The sequence below is a fragment of the Syngnathoides biaculeatus genome, chromosome 10 (assembly GCF_019802595.1).
Source record: "Syngnathoides biaculeatus isolate LvHL_M chromosome 10, ASM1980259v1, whole genome shotgun sequence".
NCBI classification, from domain to species: domain Eukaryota; kingdom Metazoa; phylum Chordata; class Actinopteri; order Syngnathiformes; family Syngnathidae; genus Syngnathoides; species Syngnathoides biaculeatus.
In genome coordinates this window covers 22,946,893-22,965,263 of record NC_084649.1, presented here as the reverse complement: position 1 = coordinate 22,965,263, position 18,371 = coordinate 22,946,893, and the positions used below count along the sequence as shown (strand labels likewise).

The 18,371-nt window shown below is 44.4% G+C and overlaps 1 protein-coding gene and 1 pseudogene across 2 annotated transcripts in view; one reads left to right on the top strand and one right to left on the bottom strand.

Moving 5' to 3' along the window:
* Positions 1-18,371, bottom strand: part of slc12a5a (solute carrier family 12 member 5a) — a 201,388-nt gene that overhangs the window by 113,321 nt on the left and 69,696 nt on the right. The window lies entirely within an intron of this gene.
* LOC133508202 (5S ribosomal RNA) lies at positions 12,161-12,279 on the top strand (annotated as a pseudogene).

The window sequence follows — 18,371 nt, the reverse complement described above, 5'->3', positions numbered from 1 at the left end:
TTACTTTTGTATTTTCGCTGCATCCAAATCATTGCTGCAGTCGCATTTCTGCGCATATTCGTAAATGCAAATAAGTATTCTTATCCTTTTTGATCTCGTGTTATTGTATCTTATTCTTTATTGAATTTCCATCCATCCATTAGCCAAGCCAAGGTTCGCGGGAAAGGTGGAGCCTATCCCAGCTCGCGACAGGCGAAAAGCGGACTACACCCTGAACTGGTCGCCAGTCAGTCACAGGGCAGAGAGACACCATCACTGAGTGGGAATCGCACCAAAGGGAGGCGTGTGTACCACTACACCATCAGTGACTCCTTTATTAAATTTATATTGGACAAAACTTTCGGCCTACTGGGACCCTGAGGATCAAATGTGATGCCATATCATAATGAAACGTTTGTCGGTGTGACAATTAAATTCATTGAATCCTTGAATTTTTTTTTCATCTATGATTGATTCTGATTGGTCAGAGCAAAACATATCAGTGATCATTAATCATCTGCATCTTTGGCGAGTATGACGTGATTTTGTCAAGTTATTTCGAGATAAGGGCCAGTTCCAGATTCTGAGGTTCTGCTCACCTGCAACAAAAATAACTTTTTTTTTTTAATTGTTTGGGCAATTGTTTATTGTAATTTAATTTATTTTTCAACAATGTAAAAATTTGCTACACTAATAAATAAAATGAATAATAGATTTTTCCGAATAAAATCGACCAACCAAGCCGGGGGTAAAAAAATTCCCAAAAGAGAAGAAAACTTTTTCTATGAGGGGGAAAAGTCGCGGGGCTCTCCGAACGCCCGAACCACCGACACGAGCGCGAAGGTTCCTCTGTCACTTTGCCCGCACTGACGACTCAAAAATAATGTCATGTCATTTTCAAAGCCACTTATCCTCACAAGGGTTGCGGGAAAGCTACAGCCTATCCCAGCTGGCTTCGGGTGAAAGTCGAACTACTCACAGAACTGGACGCCAGTCAGTCGCAGGGAAGATATCGACACCCCGACTGAAGGGGAATCGATCCCACGCTTCCTGCACCAAAGGCAGGCGTGTGTACCACTACACCATTAGTGACTAATACGTTTTAGCGGTTTTGTGACGTCTGAAAACCCGCAGAATACCTTGAAACAGGTAAGTGGGCCATGAGAGGTTATATTGTGGATATATTCTGAAGTGCTCCAGATGAGGGCGGAACGGTGGATCAGCTTGGTGAAGCGTTGGCCTCACACTTCTGAAGACCCAGGTCCAATCCCAGCCCCACCCGTGTGGAGTTTGCATGTTCTTCCCGTGCCTGGGTGGGTTTTCTCCAGGAACTCCCGTTTCCTCCCACATCCCAAAAACGTGCACCATTAATTGGACACTCTGAATTGCCCCTACGTGCGATTGTGAGCGCGGTTGTTTGTCTCTATGTGCCCTGCGATTGGCTGGCGAGCAGTTCAGGGTGTACCCCGCCTCCTGCCCGTTGACAGCTGGGATAGGCTCCATCACTCCCTGCGACCCCCGTGAGGATAAGCGGGAAAGAAAATGGATGGATGGATGGATGGATGCTCCAGACGATGTGGATGGCGCAGTCGTGTGCTGTTGTATTGGACGGGGGCGCTGTTATGACCTGAGAAAACACCATCATCATCATCATCATCATCATCATCATCATCTGACAAGGCATCAGAAGATAAGAGAGTGAATCTCTGTTGCGTCTGCAAGAATTGTAAAGTCATCACAGACGCTTTGTTTGCTACAGACGTTTTTTTTTTTTTTTCTTTTCTTACTGTCGGGCAGCCTCACAGTGTTGTACTTGTTTGTTTTTTGGTTTTTTTTGACTGCCTAAGTAAAATATGCAGATGTCAGCAATGAGCTCCTACTGAAGAACGGAGTGATGTGCATTTCATTACATGGAATGTTTAAGCAGACAGCAACTATATCCTTTTACATAGAGATAATCGGTGTATGAAATACAGATTAAGTCAAATTTGCGCCATGCCAAATATTTAATGTCTTACATGATACATTTCTAAGGCTGACTGGCTGTAATACCAGAACATCCCAGGCAACGCTCAACAACACTTCTTGTTCCGGGCTTAAAAGGTTGCATTCGAGCTCGGAGGCAATGCCAAAAATAAGATGCCAACAAGATGAAGATTAAGAACATTGACATTTAACAAAAGGTCAAGCGACGAGTCTTCCGAGCATTTATAACGGTGGATAATCTTTAAAATCAATCGCATGATTCCCCTGAAAAAAAAATAACCAAAAAAAAATAAACCGACTTTGTTAGAAGGCCGATAAGGACGCTCCAGTTACCTGACGGCCAAGGACAAATCCTGTGGAGAGGCTGCAAAATTTGCAAAATATGTTCAAAGATGGGAAGTGTCCATGGGAGTAAAATCCAGCAAATAAGTTTGAACAAATTCATCTAAAAAGAAATTAGCACACAAAAACAAACGAAAAAAATACTACCTGCAAAAGACTCAAATGTTATTTAAGCAGTAAACTAGTTGGCTCTGTATTAGTAATTATAAGCCAATGAGAAATTCCCATGGCGGCACGGTGGAAAAGCGTTTGCCTCATAGTTCTGAGGAACAGGGTTCAATCCCGGCCCCGCCTGTGTGGAGTTTGCATGTTCTCCCCGTGCCTGCGTGGGTTTTCTCCAGGTAGGCACTCCGGTTTCCTCCCACATCCCAAAAACATGCAACATTAATCAGACACTCTAAATTGCCCCTAGGTGTGATTGTGAGTGCGACTGTTTGTCTCTATGTGCCTTGCGATTGGCTGACAACCAGTTCAGGGTGTACCCCGCCTCCTGCCCGTTGACAGCTGGGATAGGCTGCAGCACTCTCCGAGACCCTCGTGAGGATAAACAGCAAAGAAAACGGATGGATGGATATTCCCCTCATTTTTAGTACTACAAGAATATTCCTTAATAAAATTGTTGTATAAATCAATTAGATTACCATAACGTGAGTAATAGTGATGAATGAAAAATTTCAGGCTGAAAAAAAAAAAAATGACATTGGGGCGCGTCCGTGGGGGGCCCTGCCCACTGCCACCACATAGCGCCGCCCCTGGTGGTTTGTGATTACAGAACTGTAAGGCAAACGTGCTCGCTACTAGTCGACCGTGTGGCACTGAAATCAATCCTACTTTTAAGATAATGCCCAATGTGTACATTTAAAAAAGTTATTAAGAATAAAATGGAAAATCATCATTTGTTAGTGGGTATTGTGTGTGTGTGTGTGTGTGTGTGTGTGTGTGTGTGTGTGTGTGTGTGTGTGTGTGTGTTTGAACTGACATAACCACATTAAAAAGGTGAAGCTGACAGAAGTATTGAGCTGTGGCGGCAGGCAGTCGGCGCTGAGATGCTAGATAAAGATGTAACAGGAGGAAAAACAGCAGCCCGGTGAGTCTTGTTCAGGAAAGACGTGGGGAGGGAAAAAAAGCAACACAAAAAGCGGATAAGATGCACTCGAAGGGGAGTCGAATTTTTCCTGTACGGAAGGTGTTTGCATGTGCCATTGATCTGTCCCCGGCTCCCTCAGCATTAATGCATTTAGTCCCTCTTTTTTTTTTTTTTTTAAATTAATTCCATTTAGTGCCGGGACAGAGGAGGGAGGGGAACAGCAGGATGGAGGATATGACCCACTTTTATCTCTTCTCCAAAGAGAAACGACACGGGGACAACAATGATGCCGACGTCGACCTGAACGGTAGAAAGAGTAAAAAAAAAATAAAAAATAAAAAAATAAAAAAATCGAAAAGGCTCCAAAGAGTGGTCGCAGATGTCGTTGGGAGCACCGAAGTGCGGCCTGCAGGGTTGTTCACGTCATCTACGTCTGAGTATCATGTATCCATCCATTTTCTTTGCCGCTTCTCCTCATGAGGGTCACGGGAGTGCTGGAGCCAATCCCAGCTGTCGTCGGGCAGGAGGCGGGGTACACCCTGAACTGGTTGGCAGCCAATCGCAGGGCACATGGAGAGAAGCACTAGTCGCACTCGTAATCACACCGAGGGGCAATTTAGAGTGTCCATTTAATGTTGCATGTTTTTGGGATGTGGGAGGAATCCAGCGTGCCCACCTGGAGAAACAGACGCGAGCACGGGGAGAACATGCAAACTCCACACTGGCGGGACCGGGATTTGAACCTCAGAACAGCGAAGCCAACGTTCTACAGGTGCGGCACCGTGCCCCTCACTTGCCCCTCTTGGGCGGGGGGGGAGAGCGCCTGACGGACTCTACTTGCTGAGACCTGTCCGCCAACTTGCTAATAACGTGCAAAGCTGATGAATAACACAATAACACCATAATTGTCACGTTGTGTAATAACGCTCGGCCTGCCTCCAGTGCAAAAGCGCTGTTGCAGCTTTTAAGGTGTGTGGGCTTTAAGATTTATTTAGACTTCTCTTGTGGCTGGTGCCAGTTTTACACGCACAGCTACAAACAAAGTGCGGACCACTTTGATCAAAATGCTCTTTTTGGCCCCGCGGCCACTGCATACTCTGACAACCATGTATCGCACATTTCTGCTGTAAAAAGTTACAGAGCTGATTTACCTCCGCAAAAGCACGATGGAGGGAGCAGACCACAAACTGGCAGGGAAAGGACACACACACACACACACGAGTTATATCAAGCACAACGTACGGTTATTTAGCGGCCTTCCACAAAAATAACTTCATTAAAATACATCATTTCTCATGCCAGGAATCATATTTAGTAAACCAGGGTACACAGGTGCATCCATCCATTTTCTCTTCTCGTGGGGAGTGCTGGAGCCTATCCCAGCTCTCAACAGGCGGGGGGGGGGGGGGTACACCCTGAACTGGTCGCGAGCCAATCGCAGGCCACATAGAGACAAACAGTCGCACTCACAATCACACCTATGGGCAATTTAGAGTGTCCAATTCATGTTGTATGTTTTTGAGATGTGGGAGGAAACCGGAGCACCCGGAGGAAACCCACGCAGGCACGGGGAGAACATGCAAACTCCACACAGGCTGAGCCGGGAACAAACCCGGGTCCTCAAAACTGTGAGGCCAATGCTTTTACCAGCTGACCCACCGTGCCGCCTACACACATACACATTTTTCAAATCTCAACCAAATATTTGCAATTTTAGATATCGAACAAGTTTAACATTTATGATGGTCAGCCCGCACAGACTGGAGAGGATAAATACATTTTCATAATATTTTGGAGGTGTAGCATAATCATAAATAGGGAAAAATACTCAAATCAGGCCTGATTTTTAATATGCGTGCACACTTAAATAAGAGGCAACAAAAGCAAATTTTTGGCAGCTAATTCGCAAAATCATTACAATAATGCAAAAGGCATTTATTGAATTACAAAGGAAAGGTGATGATATTATTACAATGATGTGAAGCACTTTCTTTTCATGGGCAATTCTCAAAATAATCACAAGATGTTGACTAGCTGCTTCTGATCGGGGCTCATTTGGGCCTATTCTCGAATAGGAGTCGGAGTTCTTCGCAGTACGAGCCCGGGAATCCGCCCAAAATGGCCGACTTCCTGTTCGGCTTGGGGTAGAAGTCCGCCACACTTTCATTTTTTTTTTGTGTCCCATTTTATGCCAATTGGGCAAAATGGGCTGAAGGGCCAATTTTTTTTTGTCTAACTAATTAAAGGGACTCAACGTATTCTTGCATTGCCGGTGCCTTTTCCTGCTAAAATTGGGTTGAAATCATTCTGCTTTATGATTCACACGTAAATATGTGAAATCCTTCTATGATTCATAAATATCTGCTATAAAAGCAAACGTTGTCTAACGCACTGCAATGTACTTTTGGGGAACAGTGAAAGGATTTATTGGAGTACAAATGGAAATGAGGAGCTCCCCCGGTCAGAATGTTTGTGCTCAGGCATATTCACCTCCTAAATGCCATTTCGGGGCGGAAGCTCATCCAGGCGCGACGCGGCCAGGTGCGACGTTTGTTTGTGATGCACGAGTTCGTGGCGAGGGCCGGACCCGGTGAACCTTAGACACGTACAAACAAGTCAAATTGTATTTATATTATTCATTTTATACTTCTTCCCACCAATGGATACCCTTGCTCTGTCCCCGTGTAGTCTGTTATTTTTAGACATCCATCCATTTCCTTAGCCGCTTATCCTCACAAGTGTCGCGGGAGTGCTGGAGCCTATCCGAGTTGTCAACGGGCAGGAGGCGGGACACACCCTGAACTGGTCGCCAGCCAATCGCAGAGCACATGGAGACAAACAGCCACAATCCCACCTCGGGGCAATTAAGTGTTCAATTAATGGTGCATGTTTTGGGGACGTGGGAGGAAACCGGAGAGCCCACCCGGAGAAAACCCACACAGGCACAGGGAGAACGTGCTAACTCCACAAAGGCAGGGCCGGGATTGAAACCGGGACCTCAGAACTGTGAGGCCAAGGCTTTCCAAATGAGCCACCGTGTATATTTAAAATGCAAAAATATCTTTAGAACAAATACAAATCTACAAATCCCCCGAATGTTTGAACTTTCTGAGAATTGTTGTAAAAGTCCGCTGGGGTCGTGTGGCATTACGTCGCCTCAAGATTGAAACTCTGGACGGGCTCGGATAGACTCCAGTTCATCTACAACCCTAAGAACGACACGCATGATAAAAAAAAAAAAAAATAGATAGATGAATGGTCGGGTTTTTTTGTGTTGTGTCAAACTTTTTTTCTCGTGGGTCACATTGTTGTTCCAGTTTCCCTCAGAGGGCCATTATGACTGTGAAACAAAAATATTCTCTCATTATCTCACCATATTTACACCATCAATTTATGAACTAGTTTTGGAATCAGAAATCAAGGGTAATGTGTTCACGTATGGTAACACAAAAATGCTTGTAATATCTCAACTTTATCATTCACTATACATGACAATTTAAAATTTTGGTACAGAATTTTACACGAAACGGGGAAATTGACACTCGCGGGCCACATAAAATCACACGGCGGGCCAGATCCGGACCCCGGGCCTTGAGTTTGTCACCTGTGTTTCTAGGGTGTGGTTCAAACAAGACGGCTTTTAACGACCGGAACCCATTGCAAACGATACGCGCGACAGTTTTTAATGACGCCGATCACGTCGAGGCACCCGTGCGCACTTTTCTCCTCGGCGGTCTCGGACGCGTTTTCCATCTGCGGTCGGGCCACACGAAAGGTCACCTCATCACGTCTGCCGCATGAAGTAATCCCGTGTCCGCTTTACGCCCCGCCGACTCCTCTCTCGCTATTTCTGTCGTGCCGCCGTGCACCTGTAGGCCAGGCCACACCACGTTGACATTTCCACGCAAAACACCCCGCCCCAAAAAAAGACACAACAGAGAAGGACGGAGCGCTCGTTAGTGTTTTTACAGCAGCACTATTATCTGTAGACATTTGGGAGAAACGGGTCGGGGGGAGAGGGGTACGATGAGTAATATTAAGCAAGTACTCCAACAATTTGATGTGGTAAACATGGAGGCAGATCACTTACATCTTGATTTTTTTTTTTTTTTTTTAAGCAACAGTTTCAGTTTGAGGTGTCACAATAGGAAGAAGTATTTGCATTAAAAATCATCGTCCTGCTTGAAGTTTCTTTTCACAAAAAGATCATTTTTTCCACTTGCTTTTTTGGAAACGGCTGTTTTTTAGCTAAACCAAACCAGGACAGTCGAGTCTGTTTTGGTAACTTTGGCGCTTACATTGTCACAGACCATGAGATTGTGCAGATCATGAAAAATCACTCAAAATGCTTTAAAAACGGACGACTGGCAATGGAACTTTCCGACTGGCGATCTTAAGCTCCGCCCCCTTAGCCATGTCCCACAAGTTTCCAAAATAGCGACTGAACAGAACAGGTTTAAAGTCGATTCTCTACCGCGTTACATTTAGAGATGCCAAGGGAAGTGTAATGAATTTCGTTATTAATCATTTCTCGGGCTGGTTTGCGGTTTAAAGCGGACATATTATGGAAATATTCACTTTGTAATGTTTTCTAGATAGTCAGGACTTCAGAACATCTTCCTACGCATCAAGTGTGACTTCAGACACATCAGTGATTTGGATGACGAAGTGCTGCCTCCATGAGGGAAAATACATTTCACGCCTTTACCATTAGGAGTATTTGCTTTTCTTCCTGCCGTTCGGCAAGTATTTGGCCAATGGACCTTTCCGATGGCGATTTTAAGCTCCGCCCACATAGCCATGTCCCACAAGCTTCCAAAATGGCGACTGAACAGCACATGTTTGAAGTCGATTCTCTATCGCATATTCCAGTTATTATATGGGTATGTTTTTTGCCAAATGCGTCAGACTTGTCCAAGAGAGTTCTACAGCGAGGTCTCAACTATTTCACCCAAGGATATGTAGACGGAATTAAGACTTTGGACGGAGTAGGACGCAATGTCAGAGTTACGGCGAAATACTAGCCTTAATCCATCGTAGATACTTCGTCAACTGTGTTTTAGGCTTTGGAAAAGGAATCAAGCGGGCCTCTTGTAACCTAGCAGGATATCTTTCATCAGAATTGCACATTCCCCAAGCGCATCTGAGGACCATTTCCTTCGTAACATTAACTTTTCCAAGCGCACGCTACTGGCAACCAGCATTGCTTGTGGGACAACATGGCGGCAGGGGCGTGTCAAGACAATGCGGCTATCTGATTGGCTATTATTGTACGAGGGATTGACAGGTCGGAAAGGTCTTTATAGCGATTGCGGCACTGAAAATGGCTGGCAGTAAATGAGTTCGGGCGCTACTCCGGGTGAGGGTTTTGTTAGCAAATAGCTCGAGATAGGTTCTAACGCAAAAAGGTGAATTTGTTGAATACCGAAGAAGAAATGTGCACTGTAACTGCAAGAAGTTAAAGACGACATTTTCCTTAATATGCCACCTTAAAAGCGAGTATTCAACAGTGCGCTGCACCGAAACAGCGCGCTTCCATTTTATTGCAACTCCCCTTCCGCATCCTCCTCAATGTGGACTCCATTACAGTGGCGAGCGGGAACAAGTTGGGAGCAGGTGCCATTTAAGCCAGACACGCTCCAATTTGCCACTCCTTTCATCCGCGTTGTTTGTTCTATTTCCACGGCGGAATGAGCGGCGTCGCGACCCGGTGAGCATAAAGCGGCGCGCTCTTGTTTGTGTGGCCCCGCGCTGCTATTTCTGGACATTTAAGTCTTTGCTTTTTGGCAGCGGCGGCAAAAAAAAAAAAAAGACGCACACAAAAGCCGCAGCGACAATGACAATATCCGCGCAGCGCTTTGGTGTCCCACTTGGATGAGGCCGCAGTGTTGCTGATCAAACGTGGAAATGCTTCGCAGTCGAAAATAAGGCCTTCTCGCAAATGGAATTTAGTCGTTTATTCTGCTTCCAAAGTTGAATTTTTGCACTTGAAATGAGACAACTGTTTGAAGCCCACACCATTATGTCAACAAAGATTGTCTATTTATGAACAAAAAAATGTTTAAAAATAGGTTTGCATATTTTAAAGATGTTTTATTTGTTGATATTTTACATTCTTTAGTTCTGTTTTCTTTTTTTGTTACAGCGACAGATACACAACACTAAGAACCAAAAATATAAGGATTACAGTTTAGCCTATCTGTATACTGGGTGTGGGCAAACTACGCCATGTAGACAAATTTGCTATCTATTCAAGCGTTAAACTTTCTCTTAACATTTAAGTTCAACTTTATTTTGAAGTCAACTTCATCAAATTGATCATATTGAAAAAATGACATCAATAAAATCAATCTCAGTGAACAAATAGCCAAAAAACAATTAGCGCTCACATTTGGACCTATGCACAATTTAAAATCTTCGATAAACCCGACAAGGAGTACAAGGGAAAAAAAACTCACATACAGTATCCATCCATTTTCTTAGCCGCTTATCCTCACAAGGCTACAGGTACAACCTGAACTGGTTGCCAGCCAATCGCAGGGCACATCGAGACAAACAGCCACACTCACAATCACACCTATGGTCAATTTTAGAGTGTCCAATTAATGTTGCATGTTTTTGGGACGTGGGAGGAAACCGGAGTGCCTACCCGGAGAAAACCCCCGCAGGCACAGGGAGAGCGTGCAAACTCCACATGGGTGGGTTCGGGGTTGAACCCGGGACCACAGAACTGGGAGGCCAACGCTTTACCAGCTGATCCACCGTGGCGCCTACATACAGTATGACTATAATATATTTATGTGTACATTTTTACCTCTAATTATAACTTTAGTACCATTCTTAGGTGATTTTCTGGGGAAATCGCATGGTTGCGCATTTGAACCACAGTCTAAGTTTCCAAATATTAGGAAAAAAATAAATTAAAAAAAAAAATCAATCAAGCATCACTACGACGCACATGCAGTCGACATCGTCAGCCCATGGTGGGGAGCGGCCCCGCCCCCTCCCGCCGCCGAGACACTGCGATTGGATCAACGGGCACCTCTGGCTTATGATAGGTGATAATGCGCCATTGTGAGTGGATAATGCCGAGGTAATCTGGCCAGAAAATCTCCGTCACTGGTGCGCCTCCGCTCGGCCTCCGACTCTCTTAATAGATAACATGATTACGCCTCGCTGATGCAATTACCACTTTATCATGGTGCCACGTTGTTTTTTTTCGCGCTTTTTTTTCCCCCTTCACGATTCACTCAATGCAGCAGAATTGAGATCTGCTACAATTGCTTGCGATTTATAATTTGACAGATACGAATGATGAAATACAACATTCAAATAAACACTGTACAGTAACGCCACCATGCAAAAAAGTAAATTAAAAAAAATCTGGGTAAATGACAATTCCCAATATATTATATATATATATATATATATATATATAATAACGATAATTGCCGATCTGGACCTCGGCCAATTGCAGGGCGGATATAAATAAACGACCAAACACAATAATATTCACGCCGAAAGACAACTTTCAACTAATCTGAACTGTGAGGCGGCCATCCTGACCTCTAATTTTACCAGTAGTTAATTAGAATATTATCCTTGTATGATCAATAAGAATGTTCTGCTGTGTCTCCAAAGTGCAGTTTATAGATAAATATCCACCCACATACTGCATCTTTGTATTGTTAATTAAAGTAAGCTTATGCCCAATTTACTTTCACACAACGCACTGGATGGGAATTAAACTTTCATATGCAGTGGACGTGTCACAAAATCCACAATATATGCAATACTCGCCCTGGATGAATATTTGAGGTGACTGTACTATAACACAGATGTTAATGCTGTCGCACTTACACTTGTCAGCGAGACGTGGAAGACAACTGAACATCGTCTGTCTCTCTGCGGGCTTGTCCGCGTGCATTAGCGTGTCTTGCTAGCGAGTTTCGTCAAAGCCGGTGTCTGTGTTTTCGCAAACTCATTTCTTCTGCTCGCTATCAAGTAAAAATCCTCTCAGTGGACAAGCAAAGACAGGCTGTTTGTGTTTTGAGCAGCCCAGCAGATGTCTCTGATAACGGCGCCAGTGGGGCGACATTGCTTTGGATGGAGTCTTGCAGATGTGAAAACAAACACATTCTCAATAATACTCGAGTCGGTCTTAATGGAAGATGGAGATTACGTTCGCAACGTTGCGGAAACTGATTACATGCTGTTGCCGTCCATACGGTCACCGCTTGGACGCAACTCTTTTAATTTATTTGGACTAGTAGGAGACATGATGCAATTTATTATGGCATTCTAAAAGAGTTCCCTTTGTGTGCACATAAAAAAATGTCTCTGAGGTTATTCTCCCAAAATTTACAAAGGATTAAAAACTACAGATATAGCAGGTTGGATGGACAGACAAAAAAATGGATAGCTAATGGATGAATAGCTATCTAGCTCGCTTTGAACTAGCTAGCAAGCAGGATAGGTATGTAGGTTACTAGCCAGCTAGTTAGCTACATGGCGACTTACTTCTGTAGATGGGTAGGTATGTATGTATGCTAGATGGATATTTTTAATAACATGTATTAAACAATTAATAGTTGATCAAGGAAAACTAGTCAAAAGGCTATTGCTGTTTTTTTTCCCCTGAACTGAGACTTTGTTTGTAAATTTTGTTTTAAGTCATTTTTAAAAGATTGAACGCAGTAAATGCATAGTGACACACAGATTTGCATTTTTTACTATTATATACTTTGTCATTAGTGGTGTGTTTGGGCTTACGGCCATGCTACCCTGAGAACGCGCAAACTGATCAGATCTCGGAAGCGAAGCGGGTTTGGCCCTGGTTAGTACCTGGATGGGAGATCGACTGGGAATACCAGGTGCTGTAAGCTTCTCTCCCCGGCTAAATACGGAGCGATTGCGTCAGGAAAGGCATCCGGCGTAAAACTGCGCCAAACAAATATGCGTTCATCTAAGATGACAGACTGTGGCGACTCCCTAACGGGACAAGCCAAAAGGAAAATAGGGAGATTTGTGATGCGTTTCTGAAACACAAATTTGTGGCAAAAGAAACATTAATGTGACCGACAGTTGTCATTTGTCATGTCACCTTTCTGGAGTGCCAGGGTCGGAGTTAGCTGCACAATCCACCCCCCAAAAAAATAAAAATAATAAAATAAAATGTCTTGATGTGACAGAGTGAGGTCAAGCAACACCCGACAGCGTCACCTGGTCACTAACGCCAGCACAAACAACCTGCTGATGCGGGACGAGAAGGATCCGAGGGCTGAAGACAAAAAGTGAAGGTATGCTGGCATCAGGGACGCTCAGCCGGCTGGACCTCATGAAACGCGAAGTGAAGGAAGGAGGGGACCCAAAGGAGATTTTGACGTCGACTAAATCAGACAGGCAAGGGTGACGAGAGACTGCGAGAAACGGCCCACGACAAAACTGACTAAAAACATGATGATGCAACGGATAATATGCTAAGAGGAAGCGCACATTGTTCCGATGAGACCTTGCCGTCACACGCAGGGGTGGTCTTGCACAAAGACCCGACTGAGGCTGAGATGTGAACGCTGCCTTCTTGTGAAACCTTCCCAAGGGTTAACACTCCCGACAAGACATCCTGACACGATGACCCGCAGGTGACACCATTACACTACCAGCCTTCATGTTAAAAAGGTCTTTTTACACAGAAATACGACCAAGGAACATCTTAAAAGGATTTTGTATGATTTACACTGTAAGGGCCAAAGATCTGAATTGATTTTGGACAACTCTGACCACACCTGTCTTTGCGATTTTTCTCTTGTTTAATTTTCCTCACCAAAGTTCAACACCTTGATCAAGGTCAAGCAAACTGGCTAAAAATGGGAACCAGGGGACTTGGTTATTGGACGCTACACAGCTGCCACTCGGTGTCTCTCAGGGTTTAACACAAAGTGAATATAAGAAATGAAGTACCTGTAAAGCCTTATTAAGCGGAATCTGCAAAACAAGGATCGGAAATATCAGTATATTATAATTGGTCTCTGAAATCATGTGACTCTTTAGGCAGTTCCACAATATCAACAGGGTCTAGTTCATCAGGAGAGAGTAGAGACTGGATTTATGGATTATTATGATGGTTGTGTTCCATCCATATTTTCCCCTTATGTGCATCAGGTCACTGGGGTAGCAAGTAAAGCAAGGAAGACCGGAGTTTCCATTTTCCCAGCCACTTCGTCCAGCTCTTCCAGGTGGGATCCCGACTGGAAGACGCACTCTCTCCAGACTGATCTGGATAGGCCCTCTTGGGCCTCCTCCGAGGGGAGCGTGCCCGAAAAACCTCATCATAGAGGCCCCCATTCTAACCACCTCAACTTGCTCCTCTGAATGCAACGGAGCAGCGGCTCTACTCTGAACCCTTCGGAGGAGGCCCAAGCTTCTAATCCCATCTCAAAGTTAGAGCCCGAACATCATGCAGCGGAGACACATTTGGGAAAGTTGTATGTGTGATCTGGTTCTTTCGGTTATGACCCAGTACAACTGGTGACTACACGTAAGGATCGGAACATAACTTGACCGCTAAAGCGAGAATTTTGGCTTTCGGCTCAACTCCTTCTTCAACATGACGGACTGATAACAAGTCAGCATCACGGCAGCTGCTGCACCTATCTCCTTGTAGATCTCCACCATGTGGTAACATTCGGTCTATGGAGGTAAAGCAACCTGGCATCAAACAAAAAGTAGGTAAATTAAAAGTAGGCGCAAGTAGGTTACGATCCTATATCGTCAATCAGAATGATTTGATTGTGGGAGGTTTGTTGTCATTGGATTATGTGTTGTTTCACTGGATCAATAAAATGACAAACGGTGTATGCACCACCGACCAGGCATCAAATTCATTGTGGTTCCTACCCACGTGATCAATGAGCAAAACCCTCAGAGGAGACTGGATTTTGCACACTCCTGATCGTCTGTCAGGTATGGACGAGGAGCTCATTTGACTTCCCAACCTTCAGTCAATGGGACTGGATGAGTCTGCAAAAAGATGAACTGGATACGCGTGGCGAGGCGAGTCGCTCATCTCCAAACTCAGCGGGCTCCGACCTACCTTTGGGGATTGTATGGAGTGAAGCCTCCCGGGAGGCTGGAAACACTAATACGAATGATTGAAAGGGGTACGGTGGTGGGACAAAGGGGGAAAGAGCCGGAGGTTTTAGCTGAATGGTGAGTGGGGATAAAGGGCGAGATGAAGGGATGTAAAGACCGTGACGGTAGGAGAGGAGTCGGGCGGGGGTCGGTGGGGGGCTTTAGACATACCAAGTGCGGGAAAAGGGGTTGAGGTAGAGGGAATGTAATCCACCATCCAGCTGGAGAGAGGCTTGTTGGTCGGGAGCGGCAGGGGATTGGGGCTCCGGAGTTAAAGTGACGGAGATGTTGGGTAAAAATAGCCCGGGGAAGCGGGCCAGGAGTCCTCAATGATAAATAATACACAAAGGAGGAGGGTTGCGGAGGCTGCTTCTCTTAGGTAATATTGTAATTAATTACCGGAATAGCTGCTGTTTCAGGATCCAGGTACAAGACTGCGGTGAAAAATAGCAAGTCTCGTCAAGTTAACGAGTCATATTTATGACAAACAAAAGTAAATATTTAAAAGGTTCCAGATGAAGCCATGGGAGACCAGACAAAAAGGAACATGTTTCAAAACCAGCTGGGTCCCGGATAAGTGCCGGGATGTGATGGGCTTTTATTCCCACAATCCACACGGTCCGAGACACGGGCCCAAACAGTTCGCTCACGACATCAAATATTCACGCGGGGGAGAAAACGCATTGCACAGTATGGATTCCCCCTTGGATTTGCCCAGGACATGCGTGAGGAAACGGTTTTCTCATAAGGGGGCATTTCAGTTCTTTTGTAGAGTTCTTCAAGCGCCAGGCTAAATTTATATATATATATGTATTTTTTTAAATGTATGACTTATTACGAGTATTTCCATCTTAGTTGTTTTGGGTTCTTTTTAGAACAGTTCCTCTTGTATTTGATTTGTAACATCGCACTGAATACTTCATGCATCATAACGATAGTTTCTGCTCTGATAACACTATTATCAAGTATAACAATAAATTTTGACATTTTGCCAAAAAAAAAAAAAAAAATCATAGACAATGGTTTGTCAAAAAATTAATAATAATTAAAAATGATCCGGCAGATAGCTAGCTAGCTAGCTAGCTAGATAGATAGATAGCTAGCTAGATAGATAGATAGATAGCTAGATAGCTAGATAGCTAGATAGATAGATAATAAAGGTGGCACGGTGGGTCAGCTGGTAAAGCGTTGGCCTCACGGTTCTGAGGTCCCGGGTTCAATCCCGGCCCCGCCTGAGTGGAGTTTGCATGTTCTCCCCTGTGCCTGTGTGGGTTTTCTCCGGGCACTCCAGTTTCCTCCCACGTCCCAAAAACATGCAACATGAATTGGACACTCTAAATTGCTCCTAGGTGTGATTGTGAGTGCGGCTGTTTGTCGCCATGTGCCCTGCGATTGGCTGGCAACCAGTTCAGGGTGTACCCCGCCTCCTGCCCGTTGACAGCTGGGAGAGGCTCCGGCACTCCCCGCGACGCTCGTGAGGCTAAGCGGTAAAGAAAATGGATGGAGGGATGGATATCGCGAGCATTTGTAGGATAGTTGTTCTGGGTTCTTTTTTTAGAACAGTTCCTCTTATATTTGATTTGTAACACCACACTGAATAATTCATGCATCATAACGATAGTTTCCACTCTAATAACACTATTATCAAGTCTGACAGTAAATTGTCACAGTTTGCCTAAAAAAATAAAAAAAATCATAGATAATGGTTCATTAAAAAATGAATAATTAAAAATGGTCCTGTAGTGTGAGGTGTGTTATTTTTTTTTTTTTTTCACCTCACAGATCTTTTCTGAAAATTACTGGGGCTGAAAACTGTAAACAAACGGCTGCACTGTGGCCTTACGCTGCCTCTCACAGGACAGTCTTTGGACTAAGAGAAATTTCTGCTTTGGGGGGGAGGAGACTCATCGTCGGTTGATTGCGTGCACACCGCGGCAGGTATCAGAATCCAGCAAATGCGAGCAGGGTGCACGCTGGTTTCTTCATGGTCGTGAAATACGGCATCCTGACACAAACGACTAGGTGCATGTGTGTGTGTGTGTGTGTGTGTGTGTGCGCGCGTCAAAGCATATTTGTTTACACGTAATTAGTCTCACAAAGGATGGGCGGCGGGGGCAGTACGTGGATCCACAAGCGCAGACTAAAAATGGAATTAAAGTGCTCGCCCTTCCTCATGAAGTGAAACCGGCGTTTAAATATTTAGGTGACAATGCTGGTGTGACATTGAACCCTTTTAGCAGATTCATCAAGTCGAGTGGAAAGGAGGCAAGGGGAGGCCCTGAAGAAAAGTACAGTAGTCCTGGAACTCGCAACCAGTCTCCTGTTAATGTCTTCCATGAGGCTGGAGATCTTGTTTGGTAGCGTAGGCCCACAGACACTTAAATGGAGCGTGTGTAAAGATGAATATGACAAAACTGGTACTGGTTTAACCAAAATCCATTGTCTGAGCCGCTTATCCTCACAAGGGTGGCGGGAGTGCTGCAGTCTATCCCAGCTATCAATGGGGAGGAGACGGGGCACACCCTGAACTGGTTCCCAGCCAATCGCAAGGCACATAAGAGAAACACTCACAATCACACCTAGTGGAAATTTTGAGTCACGAATGAATGCATGTCTTTGGGATGTGGAGCTGGGATTTGAACCCCGGTCCTCAGAACTGTGAGGCCGACACCCTAACCAAAATCCATCCAGCCATTTTCTAGAGTGGCCAAGCCAAGGTTCCAACGTGGAAATTCTCGTCGGTCAGGCAGACTGCCTGCCCCTCCATCTGTCCGCCAAATTTAACCAAAATTATTACCATAATTACTATCATTATTATTACCTAAATTAAGTCAAACACAACTTAAGGTAAGGTGAGCAAATCTTGCGAGACCTCAGCTCAACGTTTTACTTTTTCTTTGGCTTTCTTTGATGATGACACCACAGAAACATACGAGTGATGACAAAGAGGAAAAGACTTGATGCAGGACATACAACTAATGAAACTTTTTTTTAATACTAATAATTCCATTAATAGTTCAGTATGTACAGTATCTCACTTTTATCCTTGGGCGTTTTAATAATTTCATTACATAACTCCTCTTGAACATGTTAGCAGTACGTGGAGAGCGTGAGCATTTTAAAATATGTCTGGGATTTTTTAATATCATTAATTCCATTAATAGTTCAATATGTACAGTACCTCATTGTCTTCTCCTTGGGTGTTTTATTAATTTCATTACATAACTCCTCTTTAACACTAAAGGTAGTGTCTGTTAGCAGTACGTGGAGAGTGTGAGCATTTTAAAATAAATCTGGGATGGGCTCCGGCACTTGTGAGGATAAGCGAGTAGGAAAATGGATGGATGCATATTTACACATATTTTGTGCCATTTTTTGGGAGTGTGGTGTGCCGTGAGATTTCCAATATGTCCTTTAGTTCCACAAAGCTTGGGAAATACTCCGCAAGGCCACTTTGAAATAACGTATTAAATTTCTATAATTTTGTTTTTAAACCAGATCAAGCGCATTAACTAAACTAGCGCAGCTAACACGTGCCACGTTTACTCCTGCGAGCACAACATGACAACACGAGCGTCTGTCGGGATGGAGTGATGTGTTGTGGCACTTGGCGAGAGAGAGAGAGAGAGAGAGAGAGAGAGAGAGGGAGAGAGAGAGAGAGAGAGAGAAAGAACACGATGGAGAGGTTGTTTTTGAACTCATTCCCTATTTGTTATATAGTGACTTTTTCTAATGTGTAATGAGCAAAAGCGATCCCCTCAGTGCACCTCAAGAAGTAGTGAACAACAACGCTCGCCTGATGAGCAAATGGATCCCCATGATGCATTGCACCGATCCAAAGAAGTAA